Below are 12,644 nucleotides of genomic sequence, written 5' to 3' on the forward strand. Positions count from 1 at the left end.
TCAGGCAAGAACTGTGGTTAAGCCTAAACTTTCTGTGAATCAATTTTTCATTGTACAGAAGTAAACATATACTTCACTTCTTTTTTCTTGTTTTTATTTTTACTTTTTTAAAGCATGCTATGTGTGACCATCTTTCAAGTCTTGTCTTACTCGCTTACAGTCGAGGTCTCTAAAAGTGAAGGCTTTATCATCACTGATTTCCTGAGGTGGCATTCAAATCTCTAAAGTAAAGAATGTAGCAAGGAAGGGATGGTTAAGCCCTCATCTTTCACAATTTCAATCTGTATCCATGTGCATAATTTTATCTCCTACAGACTGCACACACATCTTTCCTCTCCTTTCCTAAAACATTAAGCACATATAGGTGCAAACATCTCTACAGCAGAAAGAGTGATCTCTGTTTCCCTCCAATAAGTGGCTGTAACCGAACCCGTGCTTTTTCTCCTTAAATTGTGGCCTTATTCCGTTTAATACTCTATCTAGTAGAATGCATCGGAGAAAGAATAGAAATGAAAGTGGAATAGGGAATGAGCGAGTAATCTCCACCTGAGAGGTTGTTTTAATCTCAGCTCTGTGATCATTTCTTATGGCCCATTGCACATATGCCACCCACTAAGGACATTGAATCTGTATTGCATAGAAGATGCTGACCTCCAGAAAAAGTTCTGTAGTTCAAGCTTAAGACATCAAAATAGGAACAGATCCCATCCAACAGAGGTGGGAGCAAACTTCTGACTATTCTTGTTTTGTCTCCCTTGGTTATACTATAGGATATCAAGGGTCTGAAAACTGCAAAGCCATCTAAGGGACACTCTTCTGTGGTAGGTGTCAACAACTCTCAAAGGGTGATTTGCAAACCCTGAAGTGCTTGGGATTAAATTAAGTATGCATTTACACACTTCAATATAGGATATGGTGTGTTATATAATGATACATTGCAATCATCTGCTCTCTCTATTATGCACTTCCTTTGAGAGGACTCCTTTGCAGCACTGGCGTGTGATATTACTACTTCCTGAACCCCGGGCTTTGGGACCACCTACGTCTGGGTCACACTCTCCCCGTGGCCAGTGCTGTGTACACGAAACACCCCCTTTTCTGTCGGCTGAACGAGCTTTTTTTGGAGGCAGACAAAAGCCTTCCATCCCTATCCTTGTTATGGGTGGGCCTACACAGCAGGTGGCTGCCACACCAAGCATGATGGTCTGATAGCTTCTCCATGGGGGAGTTTTCCTTTTTCCTTTTGGAGACTTTCCCTCTGTTTCTTAGTGCCTGTCCTCAAACCTTTTCCCACAGTTACTTTATCTTCATTTTATACTAAACCAAAACGTTCCCTTTGCTCTTCTTACATAGAAAGTGAGCTACAATACATTAATTGCTCAGCACTAATTTTTCCTAGAGATAGGGTCCAAGTCATTATTTCATACTGGGAGTATCTAAAACTTAGAAGTCATATCCAGGGTTTGTATTTCAAACCATTTTCTGTCATTTCTTTTTTTCAGAAAGAAAAACCACAAAGTTTTTGACGGTGTTTTCACAACATGTACTACAGGTGGGTCAGAAAATGACACATCACTTTTTTGTTTGTTTGTTTTTTTTTCTGAGAACATAAAAAGTGTATCAAGTATTTCTTTTCCTTTTGATTCCTTACAGGAATTTATAATTTACTCGAGCTGCATATTTGGATGTTGTTTAATGCTTACGGGACCTCCAGCACACTGTTTTAACTGGGCACATTTAGATACAAACACAACCAAGCACCTCACCCTGTACAGAAGTAGGTTTCATACAGCAGAAGGCAGCAGCTGTCTGAAATCCACAGTAACATCACACATCCTCTGGGGCAGGAACCAAAAATTTCACCCCATCAATCTGCTCTCCCACTTCCATTTCCAAGGACAAATTACTTGCTTTAAAGCCTCTTCCAGACACTCAGGTTAACATCCCTGTGAAACCTTCAAGCAAGCATTAAGGGGCTTTTTCAGCCTAAACTATTTCAGAATTCCTTGAAGTCATGAGGAAATACTCTCTATATAATATCTCTACACTGCGTCAGCTCACCACTCAGGATAATTTCATCGCATACTGTGTAAAGAGGAACAGAGGATTCTCCCCTGGCCACTAACCCAGGAACAAGCAAGCTCTAACCGTAAGTTTCTGTTAGGGATTAAATAGATGCTATTTAGGACTTACTTAATGCAAAGAATGCCTTACAAAGAAGGCAGAATGCACTCAAGTAAAATTGGAACACAGTGCACCAAAGTACCGATGTGCAGCTAAAATCAGCCGGGCCTTCTGATGGATCTGAAATCGTTTGAAATGTGTAAAATCTTGTTAAAACTTCCAGTAGAGGAGAGCATTTCTCCTTCTTAAGTTGCTGCAGTGAGGCAGCTTAAGGAGGGTTATCCTTTCTTCAAACCTAATCATGCTGCGCAATTTGAAAACATACAGTTAGAGAAATGATCCAGCCCTCTGTGTAGTGGAGCATTGTCAAGAGCCTCAGAAGAACTACAAGGATGTCCCTGTGGATTGTCACTTCATTACTTCTGGGTGCAAAGTGCACAGAGGTGGGGGGTGACAGAACACTGATTTGGGTGCTTTGCAGTAACTAGTGATAGGACGAGAGGGAATGGCCTCACGTTGCGAAAGTGGTGGTAACAGTTTGGATATGAGGAACGATTTCTTCTCAACAAGAGCAGTCAGGCAGTGGCACAGGGAGGTGGTGCAGTCACCGTCCCTGGAGGTGTTTGAGAGCCATGTGGATGTGGCACTGAGGGATGTGGGCAGTGGGTGTGGTGGGAGTGGGCTGGTGGTAAAGCTCTTTTCTAATCTTAATGATTCTGTGAATCAATCACTTTTGTTCACAATTTTCTTAATTTGGAAATAGGATTTTAAAGATCAAGATTGGGTGAGAGATATAATTAAATGATTCTAAATGAAACTATTTTTTTCCTTCTAAGTGTGAATTATCACTGAAATAGTTTTACGGTAATTAAAATCCTTTATGGGTTATCATAAACCCATAGAATCATAGAATCCTTAAAGTTGGAAAGGGCCTTTAAAGGTTATCTAGTTCCGCTCCCCTGCAATGAACAGGGACATGCACAGCTAAATCAGCTGCTCAGAGCCCTGTCCAGCCTCACCTTGACTGTCTATCTCCAGGGATGGGGCATCCACCACCTCTCTGGGCAGCCTGTTCCAGTGCCTCACCATCATCACTGTAAAAGACTTTTTTCTTTATATCCAACCTAAATTTACCCTCTTTAAGTATGAAACCATTTTCCTTGGCCTATCACAACAGACCCTGATAAAGTATCTGTTCCCTTCTTTCTTACAGCTCCCCTTTAGATACTGAAAGGCCACTGTCAGGTCTCCCTGGAGCCTTCTCTTCTCCAGGCTGAACAGCTCTATCTCTCTCAACCTGTCCTTGTACAAGAGGTGTTCCATCCCTTGGATCATTTTGGTGGCCCTCCTCTGAACACACTCCAACAGGTCCGTGTCTCTTCTGTGCTGGTGATTCCAAGTCTAGACACAGTACTTCAGGTAACTCCTCACCAGCGCAGAGCAGAGGGGCAGGACCACCTCCCTACACCTGTTGGCCACACTTCTTTTGATGGATTTATCTGTGACTTCTAACTGCAAACTGCTTTTTAATACAGAGGGACAATGAGTAATACATTGCATGATATAAATTACCAGGGGCTTAAGTAGCACATCCCAAACAGCCTTTGCATTGTTTTAAAATGATCTACTTTGAAAGCCAAGAAAATTAACAGTGTTTCTGGACTCCATTGCCCTGCATACTAGTTCTTTGTGCAGTACGAAGGGATGATGTTTACTTTTGCATTGCACTGTAATCACTGCCCAGCTCTCTTGAAAGAGCAGTTTAATGGGGAGATACAGGGAAAAGAGAAGACAACAGATTTAAAGATGGGGAAGTTAAATTCTTTCCAGCTCTCCCGTGAACAGGCTCAGCATGCAGCCTTAAACCTGTGCCTTAATCTGCGTATGGGGAGATAGAAAGGGTTATTTGCCCACTGATGATACCTGTTGACCGGTTTCTCCCTCTCAGTTTCAAATCCTCTGTTGCTGTCAGCGACACATGCTTTCCTGCCCGTCTAGGGGTGGCCCAGCCTCATTAGCAAAGGATTTTGTGCATGTTAGTTAATTGAGCCCCGTTCCCGCCACCTGCCACTCGCGAGCCTCATCTGCGCACTAACTGCCTCTAATTGTCATCATACGGCCGGCGTATCGCAACAACTTGAGAACAGACCCTGAGCAGCACGCACCGGCCCAGGCTCAGCAATAACCTGGGGAGCGGCGGCGCAGCGAGTGTAACAATTTACCAGGGGACCAGATGTTTGGGGAGGAAAGGCACCTTGTGCTAACATCAGGTGCGAAAGCTTTGATGCTTATTATGGTGTCAGGTGCTGCGCCTGGCCGCATCTCGCAGACAAGGCGGATTGATGAATGGATTCGTGCTGGCCTCTCTGCCACCTTATTGACAACAGAGATGTAAACAGGGGGGAACGAGTACAATCATTTAAACATATGTGAAGTTTTGCAGTTCATTAATCTGAAGGGTAAATCCCACAGCAAAAGTCCCATCACTTGCTTGGAATAGACAGGACAAAGCAGGAGAAGAAATGCATCCCGGAGGGATGGGGCTGTGATGGGGACTGGACAAATTGACCTGCTATGGTTTTGACATCTCCAGCATTTATGCATGAACTGCTGCCGCTGGGTGTTTTGTTTTCAGCAAATGCAGTCTTTAATCTTGGGGAGTCAATGGCATAAGTGGGAAACCCTTGGATTCCACAGACCTCCAGTCTTGGCTGCTCACACTGTAAAACAGTTCCCTAGCCTGAGAAGCTGTGATCCTAAAAGTAAATTACAGTAGTCTTAAAAACACAGATAAATTACATCAGTAAATAATGTCAAAGAAAAGAACAAAACTCATGAGTTTTTCTGTGCACAGTACTTTGTTATCATTCATTGTAAGATAATTTTCCAGTACCATCTGGTAAAATATTCCAGATGTACTATGAATATGTCCTGCAATTTGCCTTTTTTAAAAACCACACCGATACTGTAAAAAATAGGCTATTTCTGTGCTAGCTCTGTATATGTCATTGAGAGTACTTTGATGACACAAAAATCTGGTTTATCCTTTGGTCGACACTGTTGCTGCACTGTGTCAGGCCTTGAGATCAGTGCTGAATGCTCTGAAATCAGAACTATCTAATGCCCCCTTCACCTGTTGGAATCATTTTCCTTCCAACCTGTGCACAGGTGCAGGGCTTTCTCTGGAACCTGGTCCAGCATGAAGACTCTGTAGTGTTGAAAACAAAGGAATTCTCCTGCAGAACGGGTGTTGAAGCAACAGTGAGACAATTGCTGCCTTGGGAATAACCTTCCCACATTAGCATGCCCTGCACGACAATTTCCTCCTTCAAACTGTTCTTCTTAAGCCACTGCTCCTCACTCCAGACTACCTTCCAGTGCTGCCTGCAGTGTTCAGTTTTTTCCATACACCCTCCACTGCTCCTTTCTTTCTGCCTTTGGCTACTTTTTGAAGGGCTAAGCCATTGGCCTCTGAGGTTGTGTAGGGTCCCTTCTTGGTTTTCACGACCTCCCTCAGCAAAGCCCTGAACAGCGTGGTCTGATCCCAGAGCTGGCCCTGCTTTGGGAAAGAGATTGAGCCAGAGATCTCCTGAGGCCCCTCTAACCTAAATTACCCTCTGAAAAACCCACCCAGTGTGTAAGCACCATCAGAAGAAGAACCACCACATGCGTCATGAGCCCCTGTCTTCCAACAGCATGAATCCCTCACTGGCAGAGTGGTTCTTTTTCCTAGATTGCATCATGTAGTCTATGAAACCAGCTCGGAGTGGAAACATGTCAAGAGTAAGAATGGCAAGGGGTTTTAGGAACAGTGCTTGTACAGATTTTACTTTTTGTCTTTTTCTATTGCAATGTAAAATGCAGATAAATTCTAGAAATCAATTCTGATGACTCTTTTTACCAACAAACAAGGACACTTCTTGGCCAATTATCAAGGAATAAAAGAACATATAAAACAATAACAGTTGAGAATATGATTGTATAGAAGAGCGATGCTCTTAAATCACAGCTCCAATTGATACAGTCATTTAAAACAGCAGCTATGAACTGTCCTGGTAATACAAAGCACTCACCTGATTTCCAAATGTGCTAAGCTAAAATGTAGCCTCACATAAGCATCTCCCACATTGAAAAAACAGACAACTTTTATTTAGACTTTAAAATACACACAAATGCACTGCTTAATTTTGTGCACCCAGGATTAAGAAGAAATCAGTGCCTGTGGCAGACCCCATTGTACAGTTGCATTGTGAGCTTCCCCAGCTCACACAAGCCCAGGTTTTCAGCAAAGGTCTGGACTGAGCAAGAACCTCACCAGTGAGTCTTTGAACATCATACTAGATTTGCCTTTTTCCTCTTGTCTTTTTACCTCGTTTCTATAGACACTTCTACCAGCAATGAAGCAGTGCAGCCTCAGGCTCCAGTTCATACTGAACCACAAATGCCTAGGACTGATCCCTTGGCAAACAGAACTTGAATAAAGGGGATCTAAAGACACTGCTTTTTAAGTGGCAGACTTAAAGCTGGTCTATCACAATGCTTTTTCTTTTTTTTTTTTCTTTTTTTTTTTTTTCTTTTTTATGGATTTCTCTTTGTTTTCTTTTTGTGGTTTTGTTTACTCAGCTAAAGATTTTCCCAACAAAGGAGAAGAAAGAGAATTTATTTTCAGAAATATATATATATATATATTTTTTTTTTTTTTTTGGTATACGGATGGATGTATCACTTTGTGCCTGAAGGATGTATTCACAGTGTACATACTGGTGCATGCCCAGTGCCGGAAAGACAATGCCTGGGTGTTTTTAAGCCTCTCAATTAGCACCCACAGGATAAGGTTTTGAAAGTCAGAAGTACATTTTTCTGATTCCAGTATTTTCCCAAAAAGTTTAACGTGTTGTGTTCATATACAAGAATGCGAAACTAGAAAAGTCTGTGTGTGCTATCGATACGTCCTGGATATCACAAAAAGAGAAATAATCCATGTTTCACACCAAATCTCAGTGTCACAGACAGCCAACTGAGCATTTTAGCTTCTACAAGCCACTGTGATGTGAGAACAGAGTTCAGCACCATGAATCGCTTGTGCCGTGGGGACATGGAAGAGATGGTGTGGGACGGCCCAAGGTTGCAGCACATTTTCCTGATTGCTCACTGCTCTCTGAGGTGGTTTAACAACCTTGCAGCACACCATTTCTGAGGAAGGGAACAAAGTGGTGATGAAAGACAGGAGGACAAAGCGCTGGGAGCATCAGTCTCATTCCTCTTGTACTGTCAGGAAGGAGAAGCCGTGCTTTATGTGCAGTAATTTAGCGGTGGATTTTTTATTATATTTTACTAGCAGCTCTGAGCAAAATCCTAAACTCCAAAAGCAGAACTCTGCCGCAACTGCCGAGCTCAGTGTAAAAGCGCAATCCTTGACAAACGTGATCTTTTTGTCCCCTGGCCTGCAGACCGGGGGCTGCGCTGCCGCAGAGCCGTGGCAGCCTTCAGGCGGAGAGTGGCAGTTTGACACCGCCCTGTCACCGTCGCGGCGGCTCCTTCATCTGACCCAGGCTCTGGGGCCGGTGCTGGGCACCCGATAACAGCTGAAGCTGCATCTGCCACGCTTCGTGGGCCCGCCACACCATGCTGTGTCACCAGCTGCCTCTGTTTACTCCAGGCCCCTCGCAGCCTGCTGGCCGGGCCTCAGCCAGGCCCAGCCCCAGCCCCGTGCACCACTGCGGGCCTTCACACGTCGATGTGTGCCGGTAGTGGTGCCGCGGGGCACCCCGTGCCTCAGGGAGCTGGGGAGAGGGCAAAATGGAGCTGGGGAGAGCCCACGGTGAGCAGCCTGTCCCCATGGGGGGAGCCGGGCTGAAATCTCCTTGCTGGAAAGCAAAGATGGGGAGGGAGGCTCTAGTATTGAAGGGTACTGAACTGAAAGCCTCATTTTTATTAAATAGATGTCAGCTGTGCTGCTCTGTAGCTGCCGAGTCTGAATCAAATCGGATGAACTGCTGCACAGCCTGTGAATGGGAACGGCTAGTGCTGCTTCCTTCAGGGCAGCTTGCTGTGCAGCAGGTATATGCACACAACAGCACAGAAACACCTGACAGCAGAGGGCAAGGAGGCTTCATGGCAACCACTGCTTCCTCTCCACTCCTGGAGAGGAGCAGAACGGGCCCTATCCCAACTTCCATCTCCACACGAAGAATTTGCGGGGTCAGACCCACTCTTCTTTCCATCTACCAAGGAAATAAGCTTATAACAAGGAAATAAGCCATAACATCTCATACACTTCAGACTTCATGCACCCTTCTGCTTCTTGCAGCCATGGCAAACTGCTTCCAGTTCATCCTCTCAAGATGGGAGCACAGAGAGGAGTAAGCCTCAGGCAGAGAAAAATCTTGTCTTCAGCAGAGTTTTCAAGCAGTAATCGGTACTGCTTGTACCTGACAGGAAACAAAACAAAACAAACAAACAAAAAAAAAAACACAAAAGATTTCCCTTAACTCTTCGGCATAAGAGATGTTTAAGGTGAATACTACTGCTCCCACCACTCTGGAGAAGCAATTAAGGAGGTTGTCTGTGTGAATGCGAACAGCTGACAAGAATCGAAATAGCTTTAAGCACTTTGTAGACAGAGTTTTGACGAGGAATCCTGTTTGCTTCTCTGAAGTAAGTCAGTAGGACACACAAAGGATGTACATTAAGGATGAGCCCTGGCACCCTAGGGTTCCTTGGTTTTTAATATTTATACAGGGCCATATTCAGGGTGTTTAAGCACTGAGTGTTTGTCACAAAACTAAGCGTTCAGGTATTTCTGCCTAAATGCACTTTTAAACAGTTACCTGCTTTCTCTTTAACAAAATATATTACCACCTACTTTCCCTTTTGCAAATTCAGCCCCGGACTTGAAGGCTTGGAAGGCCTTACAGTGTAGTCCTGAGGGCATTCATCACTCTGATGCAAGGCACAGATTCTAATTCCCTTGGGGATAAGTGGAAGATAAACCAAACTGCTGGCTACTATAGAAAAAGAACTTGCAAGTAATATAGTAGCTGTGTTTTGAGGAAGCCAGGTGTACAATTGCTGTGATGCAAGGCTAGTAGGGAATGAGTGATTGTCATGTCACACTGAGCACAGACATTTTGGTACAGAATCAAACAGGATCAGAGCAGCACTAGACACATTTCTAAGCAGGCATTTAGGCAGCTCTGTGGTTAGGCACCCTAAGCACCTAGCATCTGGGAGCTTATGGAAGTAACTGGTGGCCAAGTCTTCGGGTGACACAGACTGACAGTCTCTACTCAGACTGGTGTCTGGCCTATGGACACTACGATGAACGTGGCAAGTACTCACAGTCATCAGTTTTGCAAAGCAATCTTGAGAAGAAGAAAGCAAACTAAATATATTAACACTTTTACTGTCAACAAGTACTTCTGAGAGAAAAATAAATGTATTTTTCTTTTCTGTTGTTTGTGTTTATAATGTATGTGTTTATAATAAAACACAGATGAAAGTTTTGTTGAAAGCTTTGATTGTATTCTTTGTGTGATTACTGCAAAGTGTCATTTAGAAGTCTCCTAGAGGGGACAGATGCCTGAGTGGTGTAGATAGACATTATTCCCTTAAGAATAGGGCTATGAAAAACATTTACAACTTATAAAATATTTATCAGCTCTTGAAGTCAACCTGCTCCTAATTCTTGCACAGAAGTTTAGCAGTGGTATGCACTGGGAGAAGACATCAAATGTTACTGAAAAGGTTGATAATGTTGTCCTGAAACCAGCTCATGTTTTGCAATCACACCACTGCTTCCAGATCGAGAGGTATGGCTCAACTTCAGCAATTAAATCCAACCACTGACTTCAAAAATGGAAGATTGCCTCCAACCTTTCTTCCACCTAATGTTAAACTCTGTTGAAGAAAAACACAGTTCTGCTCAAATGATTTGTTGGGGAAAGAGGAAAGTATTCACTGCCTAAAATCGCAGCAAGAACAGAAGCAGTAATGCCAGCACAGAAGCTAGCAGTGCTCCAGATGGAGCTTCACTTCCAAGTTGTTAAGATCCTGCAGATCCAAAAAAAGACAGAATAGGAAATGCTGAACACTTCAGAGGATGAGATCTCAAACACAGCATGCTGTCAGAGAGTGCTCAGCAACATCCTGCTTCCCACTCACCGTCTCTGCTCTCAATATCCACTACTGCTTGTTTTCAAATCCAAGTTCCACATTTAGCAGAGAAGCTTCAATGCAAGTGAGTGCATGCAAAAGTGGGAACTTCTGGAAATTGTTGCTCTTTAGCAATTAAATGGTGAAGAAACACGAAACAGTGCTTTTTGAGGATGGAAATGCAGTAATTTGAAATAATCCCTGGACATATTTCCTAGCAGCGAATACACAGATGAATCCATCTCAGAAATTATCTCAGTAATTTGGAGGTAACAGCCAACAGATACCACACAAATTAGTTTCAGCATTTCCTTTCTGCCTAACCTGTAAGTGGATCTTCTGTTCAGGCTGAGCAAGGTTACTCGTTGTCTTGGCTATTCACAGTCAGTTCATGCACTCTCTGTGAGGATGAGCTCACTAGCACTAAGCATCAGACCAACCACACTTTGAATTTCTCTGCAGCCTTCCTGACTTTCTTTAGTTAGCAAGCTGCAATTCACTTGCCCATATCTCAAGTAGCAATGATTGTCTGGTTTTGCTTAGGATGGAACTTTTGTTTTCATTTTTTGGAACATATCTGTAGGTGGACTGTTAGCATGGGTTTAGCCTCCAGGGGCAACACACTGAGATTATATCAACAAGATTATTTTCACTTTCTCTTTGCAATCAGATTAAAATTATGGGACTTTTTACATTTATGCAATATGCAGAATTTCTCTGATGTGTGTAAACTATTTCATATTTCCTTCCTACACCCAGAACAAAGGTCATCTGCTCACATACTGAAGATAAGACTTGTTTGCAGGACAGGATAGATTTCTGCAGAAGTAATCCTGATACCTTCAGATTCATATCTGCCAACAGCTGAGTACCCAGATTTAAATTAAAGTGTAGAATTCAGTCTGTGAGAACTTCCATGGACTGTGACATTTGTCTGTGAAGAACAGTATGCCATATCTGAGCTACACTGATCCAGCTGCATTCATAGAATAACAGAATCGTTTGAGTTGGAAGGAACCTTTAGAGATCATCTAGTCCGACTCCCCTGAGTCATGTATTTTGGAGTCCCTACTAGGAAAGTACAAATTTTGTTGTCTGCTCCCAACACTAATACTACAGCTCTGAATTCTGCACGTAGCTAGAGCTCATATATTTTGATACTCTGAATGGTGGGAAGGGAGGAGCAAAGGCATAGTGGAGAGATGTTCATCCGGAGATTTAAGCTAAAGGGCTGCATTATGTGGTTTAAGATTTTACTGTATCTGTTTGGCTTTCTTAATAGTGTGTAACTGTAACAGTAATAGTCTGCCACAGAATGTATGTATACCTTTCCACCACAAATCTCTCATGCTATTTTAAATCAGAAATTTCTAAAATATTTTTGCTCCTGAAATTCAAGAGATTTACTCTGACAAGTGAGAAAATGTTGGAAGAGCAGGTAAAAAATCTGTATATCATTCCAAACACTCTGCAAAATCCTGGCCCCACTGAACGGAGTGGCAAAAACCTGTCTTCCTCCTGACAAGATACACCTTGGTAAATCAATGTCTTCATGCGTTATTTTCAGTTCTAATTTTTAGGGATTCCATTCCAATTAAATACAGACTTTAGGAATAACCTCTAAAGTCCCTAAAAAATCAACCAATGCTGTCCTCCAGCCCAGAAATGACTTTCATATGATGCTTCTCATCTCCTGTAATAAATTCACAGATGGACCATCCTTGTCCTTCCAGTGCCTAAGAATAACTCCTAAGTACTGTTCTCAGGGGATTTGATTTAGTTTACACACATCTGTTGAGATACGTGTCTTTGAGCCTAGATTAAGTCTTTGTTTGACTATATTTGAACATTTGTGAAACTACTTGGCAAGAATGTCCTCATTTTATTCATTCAAAACATGTGCTGATTATTGCCAGTGTGATCTGAGCACCTCTGACAGAATTGTTATCTTCATTTCCAACCCATTCACAGGGAGAAGGCAACCAGGCACTAAAAAAAAAAAAAATAAAAATAAAAAAGTCATCTAAATTAGTCCTAAATTAGTCCAAAAGCTGTGTCCCCCAAGTCTCCCTTGTTTAAAAAAAATAAAATTAAAAATCAATTCTTTCATTTTTGATCTGGACTCGGACCTTTCCCTCCACAGACTAGCACTGTTATGCTCATTAGCCTCCCATCACAGTTTAATACCTGGTATGATCATTACCTGTTGACAGGCTGTGTATCAGATGGGGGATTTTCCAGTCAAAGTGTTGTGGTTTTTTTTGTGGCAGAGAAAAGACAAGGAAACTGCAAAACCTAAGCCTGTGACTGGCACTCCAGGAGGAAGGTGAGAACACTGAGACTATGGATGCAGCTTGCAAAAGCAA

This window comes from Centrocercus urophasianus, unplaced genomic scaffold (assembly GCF_019232065.1).
Source record: "Centrocercus urophasianus isolate 14NV4802_14NV808 unplaced genomic scaffold, USGS_Curo_1.0 seq_12, whole genome shotgun sequence".
In the NCBI taxonomy this organism is placed as follows: Eukaryota; Metazoa; Chordata; class Aves; order Galliformes; family Phasianidae; genus Centrocercus; species Centrocercus urophasianus.